The sequence below is a fragment of the Bactrocera neohumeralis genome, unplaced genomic scaffold (assembly GCF_024586455.1).
Source record: "Bactrocera neohumeralis isolate Rockhampton unplaced genomic scaffold, APGP_CSIRO_Bneo_wtdbg2-racon-allhic-juicebox.fasta_v2 cluster11, whole genome shotgun sequence".
Lineage (NCBI taxonomy): Eukaryota > Metazoa > Arthropoda > Insecta > Diptera > Tephritidae > Bactrocera > Bactrocera neohumeralis.
Window position 1 is genome coordinate 2,361,162 of NW_026089624.1, and position 8,365 is coordinate 2,369,526.

Genomic DNA, 8,365 nt, shown 5'->3' on the forward strand with positions numbered 1-8,365 from the left:
ATCAATTTTATCTGGTTAACCACCATCCACCATCCAAAGAAGAATGTGTGCGTGTCGCAAACCTCTCTTTTGCCACTCAACAGAGTACATCTAGAATCTATGTAGCAGCACCACATATACATTGCTTCAAGATAAAGTCCATCAAAGGGTCGTGTGCCTTTGGCTGCCAATAAATTATGGATGTTGATGCCAAAAAGAACACCGACCGATATTAGCGCGACCTCTTCGTGGCATCGTAACAAATTTCAATCTGTAATTGATCACTTTGTGTGAAACACACATAACGTTTCCACTTAATATTTTTCAATATTTTTTTTTCAAACAGCCGGAATAAAGAAAGCAAATGACAATTTTTAACGATTCAAATAGTTGAAAACAAAACAAAAAAATTAAAAAAAAATTTGTGTAAAAAAAAAGTTATAATTTGGTATTTTCCAATTTTCCGACTCTTCCTCACGAAAAGCATACGGTTTTTTTTATTTCTAAACCTCCCCCGTACCTCTGAAAATTTCATTAAGATTGGCTCAGCAGTTTTCAAGCATTAGCGTTACTAACAAACAAACATTCATTCGTTTATATGGGGAAAAAGAAAAGGGCTGTTATTAGGGGTTTTTCGGCAGTTATTCAAATAAAACCTTAAAAACCATCTTTGAACCTCAACGAACACTTGAAAAAAGAATTGGCCAAATTGGTCCAGGGGTTGTTGAGCTATGCGCTTAGCAACACATTTTGCGATTCAGTTTTATATATAAGATTATCATATGGTTTTACATATCTGTGTTTATAAAATATAAATCACATATTATTAATATACATATTAAGGTGGGCCAAAAAAAAATTTTATTTTTTTTTCTTAGTTACCATGAAAATCTCATCCGACATGACTAAAAACAAGTTCTGGTAAGACCTGAGCTCTTAATATTAATATTAAGAGGTGCCTCATCGAAATTTTCGATTTCCCATATAAATAACACATATATTATTCTAAGACAAGGCGCTTATTTCCAGAGATCTACAAAACGTACAGAGACAAATAATACATCAAATTAAAGTGTGCGATCTGAAGCTTTGCAAATATTTTACAGATTTTAAATTATTGAACCACTTTTGATATATTTGCGTTTAAAGTTCTTCAATTTTTACATTAAGCTAATATAAGCAGCGCTTCTACAGAAAAGAGCATATATGTAAGAGAATGAATAATTACAAATGTTTCTGTCATTTGCTTTCGTTACACACATACCCACATACGCGAAGGCGCAAGTGCGAAATCTAACAACAACAATGTTGTCTGCTCGGTAGCAAAATGACTTGATACGATGACTTGATACGAGACTCTTTGGTTCGAGAGAGAGCTGTCAAAACTCGCATTTTTTTTAACATTCGCCAATGATGCCACTGCTGAAAAATATTAACTTGGGTATTTAATAAATTATACAAAACACTAAATTAAACACTTTGAAAATGCCTACATACATATATATGTAAATGCTAAAATGCAAAATCAGTAATTAATTTACATAAACATGTATTTTGCCAAAATATGTTCGCACAGTTTCATTTCACACTAATTTCGTCAAGTAATTATAGCGCTGCTTTTCTGACATCCCGCCTTTTTCACTAACTGCTGGTTGACGGCACCCTGATTGTGTTTTGTTGCCAGCTCAAGCGCTGAACACATAGCGATAGCGATAGCAACAGACTGCAAACTACACCTGTCAAATATTAAAATACACACGTTCTTATGGGCAGTGCTATTTTTACAGCTGCACAACTACACGACTGCAGGCCGATAGTTTCGTTTTCGCTAACTTCAATATATTTTTGCCAACGACAGTAGAGTTGACTTGGTGATGCCACTAATATTAAAATGTATAATTATTCACAGCTCTAACAAACTTGAAGTTATTTTACAAATAAAAGCATAAAATAGCTATATTATAGCTCTATTATATCATTTGTAATAACAATTGATAATTTAACGCAAAAGTATTTACCTATTTACTTATTTTTTGCATAAAAAATTTCATTTTGAACAAAATATTAAAATGTCATTGAAGTGAAAGGAATTAGTATGGCCACAACGAAATTGTGTACATACAAAATGGACAATTGCGTTGTTTTGTGTACATGCCGAACATTGTGTTGTTGTTGCTTCTCAAAATGTACATGTAGTAAGATGAACAACGACGTTTTCAGTTCAAAGTGTAAACACAATGGCTACGACAGACTGCAGCGGCACGACAGTGAACTGAAAACGTCGTTGTTCATCTTACTACATGTACATTTTGAGAAGCAACAACAACACAATGGCCGGCATGTACACAGAACAACGCAGTTGTCCATTTTAACAAATTGGCCATACTAAACCTTTCACTTCAATGAAATTTTAAACACTTTGAAAATGCAAAAAATAATATATAGGTAAATATTTTTGCTTTAAAATGTTATTACAAAATATTAATAATTTATAATAACATTTATTTTGTAAAATAACATAGTTTGTTCGAATAATTTTACATTTTACATATTAGTGGCACAACCTCCTCTTTCTATCTTCAAGTAATTATACTGTCGTTGCAAAAATTATTGAAGTTGGCATCAACTGTCGGCCTGCCTTTTTCACTAACGTGTGTATTTTAATATTTGACAGATGTAGTTTGGTCTTGACATTGTGCACTTTCACTGATTGCTGTTCTGTCGCGCCAGCTTCAGAAAACAGATCAGCTGCAAGCGAGAGAGCAAGAAAAGAGATTCTAATCAAGTTATCTATGACAATAAGAGAATGACGAATATTACAAATTACAAATGTTTGCTTTGACATGTGCACTGGTACATACATACATATGCATGCGCTAAGGCGCTATCTACGATTTGACATGCGCTCTTTTCTATGTTGCACGAATATGTATGTACGAGCTAAGGAACACTGCGCTTTGACATGCGCACTCTACTTTGTTTTATATTCACACATACATACTTACAAACATATGTATGTATATACATATGTATGGGCGAAGACGCAAGTGCAAAATCTAACAGAAATATTGTTGTCGGCGTTATTTTGATTAGAAGTGTTATTGCGTTAGGTAAGCTTTGAGTCAGTTCAGTTTTCTTCCAAAAGTCAAGGCGGCTATTACCAGCGAATACATACATACTACATCGAATTTCAGTTCAGATTCAGATTAATTATTAAAAATAAAATGCCAAACCAAAGGCGAATTAGACGAAAAAGGAGTTTAACAGGTCGAAGAGAAGAGGTGAATGTTATAGATAAAAAGGAATTTTTAATTGTTAATGTATGTATGTATATGAATTGACCTGTTTTATTAGAGCCGTAGTCATGCAGGATCTATGGCAAGTTATTTCAAAGCTGCCCTAAACTCCGTAGTTCTTCCGGAGTATAGTTCGCTTGGGGGTTTGACTAATATATGTTTACACTGTAAAGCAAAACATTTCGGAAGTGAAAAGGTACCTGTACTTTTCATTGTTTTATATTCGTAATATATGTATATACATACTTATTGTCTTAATATTTGGTTGAAATTGTTACTAGGTAAGAAATGGCTTTACGACATGTTGTCATGGCGGAAAAGTTAAACTTCAAGAATTACGTGTACCTGAGTTTTTGAAAGCTGTGTTAGAAAATGATTTGAGCTCTTGGCGGGGACACTATTTGGAGAATATTCGGCAGCTAAATAGTTCGTTTGCTTTTGCATCATTCGAAGCGAAAATTGCGGAGCCTACAGGGCGCGGACCATATTGCTTCCGAATACATGGATCAATATATCATAGGGTAGGTCCATTGCATGCAGATCATCCTTCAGAATCCTCCTACGCCCAGCTGTTTATTCTTGACACGGATCAAGCAACTGATATAAGGGCACAACATAATTCAAACTGCGATAGGTATTTGCTGAGAGAAATCCACGAAATGCTTTCAAATATTAACCCCTTGGCAAATGAGTATAAGCATATGGCGCAGGTTGAACGCGAAGAGGAACAGAGGGCCAGAGAAGAAAATCGCAATGCTCGCCGAATTAGCATGCTACTTTTTAACAGCGCTGATCGACGTTATAATTTGCCAAACTGCTCAGAAATTGCGGCCGTTTTCACAACAGAGGATGGTGAACCACCTGGAAATCGAAATTTGCGAATATTTTCACGGAAATCTGATATGCAGAATTTATTATTTGTCTCAACGCTACATAGGTTGTGTGATCCATTAGTATATCCGCTTTTGTTTCCTTATGGCGAGTCAGGATATGATGAAACTCTTCTGCATGAACAGGGTCATCGAACGGAATGTAGATTTAAATTAACCCAACTGCAGTTTGTTGCTTACCGTATGGCGATAAGAGAAGGTTTCAGCTTGCTTCATGCGTCAGGTAAACTTTGGCAACAGTATTTAGTTGACCAATATGTCAGAATTGAAGGAGCACGTCTGGCATTTCTGCGAACTCATCAGAAAGAGCTACGTGTTGAAACATATGCTGGTTTGCATGACTACTTAATGCGTGGTGCAAATATGGAAAGTGTTCGTCCTGGTCGTATAGTTGCACTTCCTTCAAGTTTTGTTGGCTCTCCTCGAAATATGAACATGCATTACCAGGATGCTATGGCTATGGTTAGAAAATATGGAAAACCGTCGCTTTTCATAACTTTTACATGCAACCCAAAATGGCCAGAAGTCATTCAGAATATTGAGAGATACCAGGGACCGGAAATGCGTCCAGAACTGATAGCCCGGGTTTTTAAGCAGAAGCTCAATGAGCTTATGAAAGATATTTCCCAGAGGAATGTGTTTGGAAAGGTGAAATACTACCTAAATGTCATTGAGTTTCAAAAACGGGGTCTACCACATGCCCACATCTTAGTAGCACTTCACGAAGAAGATGTTATTCGCGAGCCTTCTGAAATTGACCTGGTTGTTTGCGCTGAGATTCCTAATAAGGAGGCAGAGCCTGAGTTGTATGAAATAGTCTCAAAATGTATGATTCATGGCCCATGTGGAGTACTTAATCCATCATCGCCCTGCATGACTGATACGGGAATTTGCTCCAAAAACTATCCGAAAACTTTTCATGCTAATACGCTTTCAAACGTTAACGGCTATCCTCAATATCGCCGCCGCAATGATGGAAATAAAATAGTTGTTCGTGCCAATAAACATTTAATTGAAATAGACAACCGATGGATAGTCCCATACAACAAATATCTGACCAAAAAATACAGTGCCCATATTAATGTCGAAATATGTTCATCGATAAAAAGCGTTAAATACCTCCACAAATATATTTACAAAGGATATGATTGCGCAACAGTTCAAATTATTGAACACCCAATTGATCGCGTGGATAATCATGATGAAATATCTACATTTATAGACGCTCGATATGTTAGCGCGCCTGAAGCCTGTTGGAGGCTTTTGGAATTTTCAATGCAAGAAAAGTCGCACATGGTAAAAGCTCTAGCCGTTCACCTTCCAGACTCACAAAATATTTATTTTCGTGATGATAATGCTGCGATTTCTGATACCCTTGCTCGATGCCGCGATACCACTTTAACCGCATATTTTAAATTGAATGCGATAGATCCATTTGCGAATACTTTGTTGTATTATCAAATTCCTGAGTACTATACTTGGCAAGATGCGTCGCGCTCATGGCAAAGAAGAAAACGTCCGAGTAATGCAATTGGTAGAATGTATACGGTCGATCCAAAAAATCGGGAACTCTTTGCTTTACGTTTATTACTAACTTCGTTAAAAGGACCGAGGTCGTATTCAGATATATTAACCGTGAACAGGGAACATCTCTCTTCTTATTGGGAATCAGCAGTAAAGAGAAAGTTGCTAGCGGATGACACAGAGTGGACCGCTGCACTTGAAGAAGCATCTGTCTTTAAAATGCCTGTGCAACTGAGACGTATGTTTGCAATGATTTGCATATTTGGAGAACCAACCTCACCAATAGAGCTCTGGAGAAAATTTAAATTGCATCTTTGTGAAGATTTTTTAAGAAATAATTCAGAAAACACCAGCGAGCTTTTAGCATTGAGAAATATTAGTCACATTTTCCAATCACATAACACATCTTTAAAAGACTTCGGGTTACCTGCAGATGATCTTACCACTGAAGACACAGGAATTGAGAATTATAATATAGATGATGAAGTATTATACGCGCAAACACTAAAGGAACAGCTTAATCATGAGCAAAAGATTATATTCGACCATATAACCCATGCAATTTCCAGTAGCAACGATGTCGTAAAGGCATTCTTTGTTGATGGTCCTGGCGGCTCTGGCAAAACTTTTTTTTATAAGAGTATTATTCACCATATTCGTAGCCTCAGACAGAAGGTGATATCCGTGGCTTGGACAGGGATTGCCTCTATTTTGCTTCCTGGCGGAAGAACGGCACATAATATATTCAAATTTCCAATACCTTTGACTGAATCTTCTGTTTCTCTAATTAAGCCAGATAGCACCCTCGGAAAAGCAATCAAATGTTCTACAGCAATAATATGGGACGAAGCTAGCATGGTTCCTGGGACTGCATTACTATGCTTAGATCGATTATTACGTGATATTCACCAAAATGAAATACCTTTTGGTGGAAAGGTTATTTTATTAGGTGGTGATTTCAGGCAAGTTCTTCCTGTGGTGCCCAATAGCTCACGCGCCGCTATAGTTGGTAATTGTTTGAAACGGTGCTCACTTTGGAAATTTTTTAGGTGTCTCAAACTCTCAACGAATATGCGTTCTAAAGAATCCTTATACAACAGTTTTCTTTTGCGTGTTGGAGAAGGTCGAGAGCTCTCTCCAGAGTCGAAAATCAATATACCAGAAGAGATAATTTTGCTAAATGAAAATTTAGTGGATTGGGTATTTCAGCCTCAGTCTGGTGTTATTAGTCAAAACCATTTGAAGGATCGGGCAATTTTGTGTCCAAAAAATGATCACTGTACGATAATAAATAGCGAAATAGTAAAAATGTTGCCCGGTGAAGAAAGGGTATATTATAGCGTGGATACTGTCGTTTCTGAAGATCCTCAAGAGCATGTCAGATTCCCTACAGAATTTCTAAACTCCCTTAATTTCAGTGGAGTAGCGCCTCATGAGTTAAGGCTTAAGGTTGGAACAGTTGTGATGTTAATCCGCAATCTTAATACATATGAAGGGTTGGTCAATGGGACTCGCTTGATAGTAAAAGCACTACATTGTAATTGTTTGGAGGTCGAAATTTTAACCGGTGAATCACAAGGGAAACAAATTTTATTGCCCCGTATAAATTTACAGCCCAGCGAATCAACACTTCCTTTTATTTTAAAGCGTCGCCAATTTCCAATAATTGTAGCATTCGCAATAACAATAAACAAATCTCAAGGGCAGACTCTAGCAAGAGTTGGTGTTTTCCTCAAGGAGGATTGTTTTACGCATGGCCAGCTGTATGTCGCATTGAGTCGAGTACGATCTTCTCAAGATATCAAAGTTAAGACTTACGACCAAAATAAAACCACTACGAATGTAGTTTTCCATGAAGTACTTGAATAAATTGAGTTTTTATAAAAAAAAATTTTTTACTTTTTTTCATTTTAAATAACGGAGTCCCCCGATTGACGTACCCTTGAATAATATTTACTTATATTGCCATATAGGTGTCGCTAAGATTGATAATTACAATGACTTAAGCGGTAAAATACAAAAATAATAATAAAAATTAACAATTAAGTTCAGCATGACAAGATTGCATAAATTTCTTTTATGAATTAATTAAATAAAAATGAGATAAATCGAAAAAATATGATTTGTTATGTTTCTTAGCCATCAATTTGTAATATAAGATGAAAAATTGTGGAAATCTATTTTTATAATTTTTTGTTGGACTTTAACTACGAATAACTTTGAATGAGTTGACTCAGCCAAAAAAAGTTCTGAACCTTTTTTTGTAGATCGTTAAATTTCCTATAAGAATACGTGTTGATTCTCGCTTACCAATTATTTGTTTGTGTACATTAAAACTCCAAACAAAAAAAAAACAAAATTTCCTGTGTTATTTATATGGGAAATCGAAATTGTCGATGAGGCACCTCTTAAACATTTTTTTTTTGGCCCACCTTAATACATATGTACTCGCATATGGAAAAAGTATTCACATATTCACTTTTAGCTTGAAAAGTGTTTTGTGAAACGCTGAAAGATCTTTAACTTTTGGTTTTTAAGATGTGGCAAAGCTTAGAGTGTTTATCTAAACTTTTTAGCCATGAATTTGATATGCGATTTTTAAATGAATAAATTTAGCTGAAAAATTTCAAAATAAATGTGAAATGTGAACTTATTTCAATATATAAATATACAAAG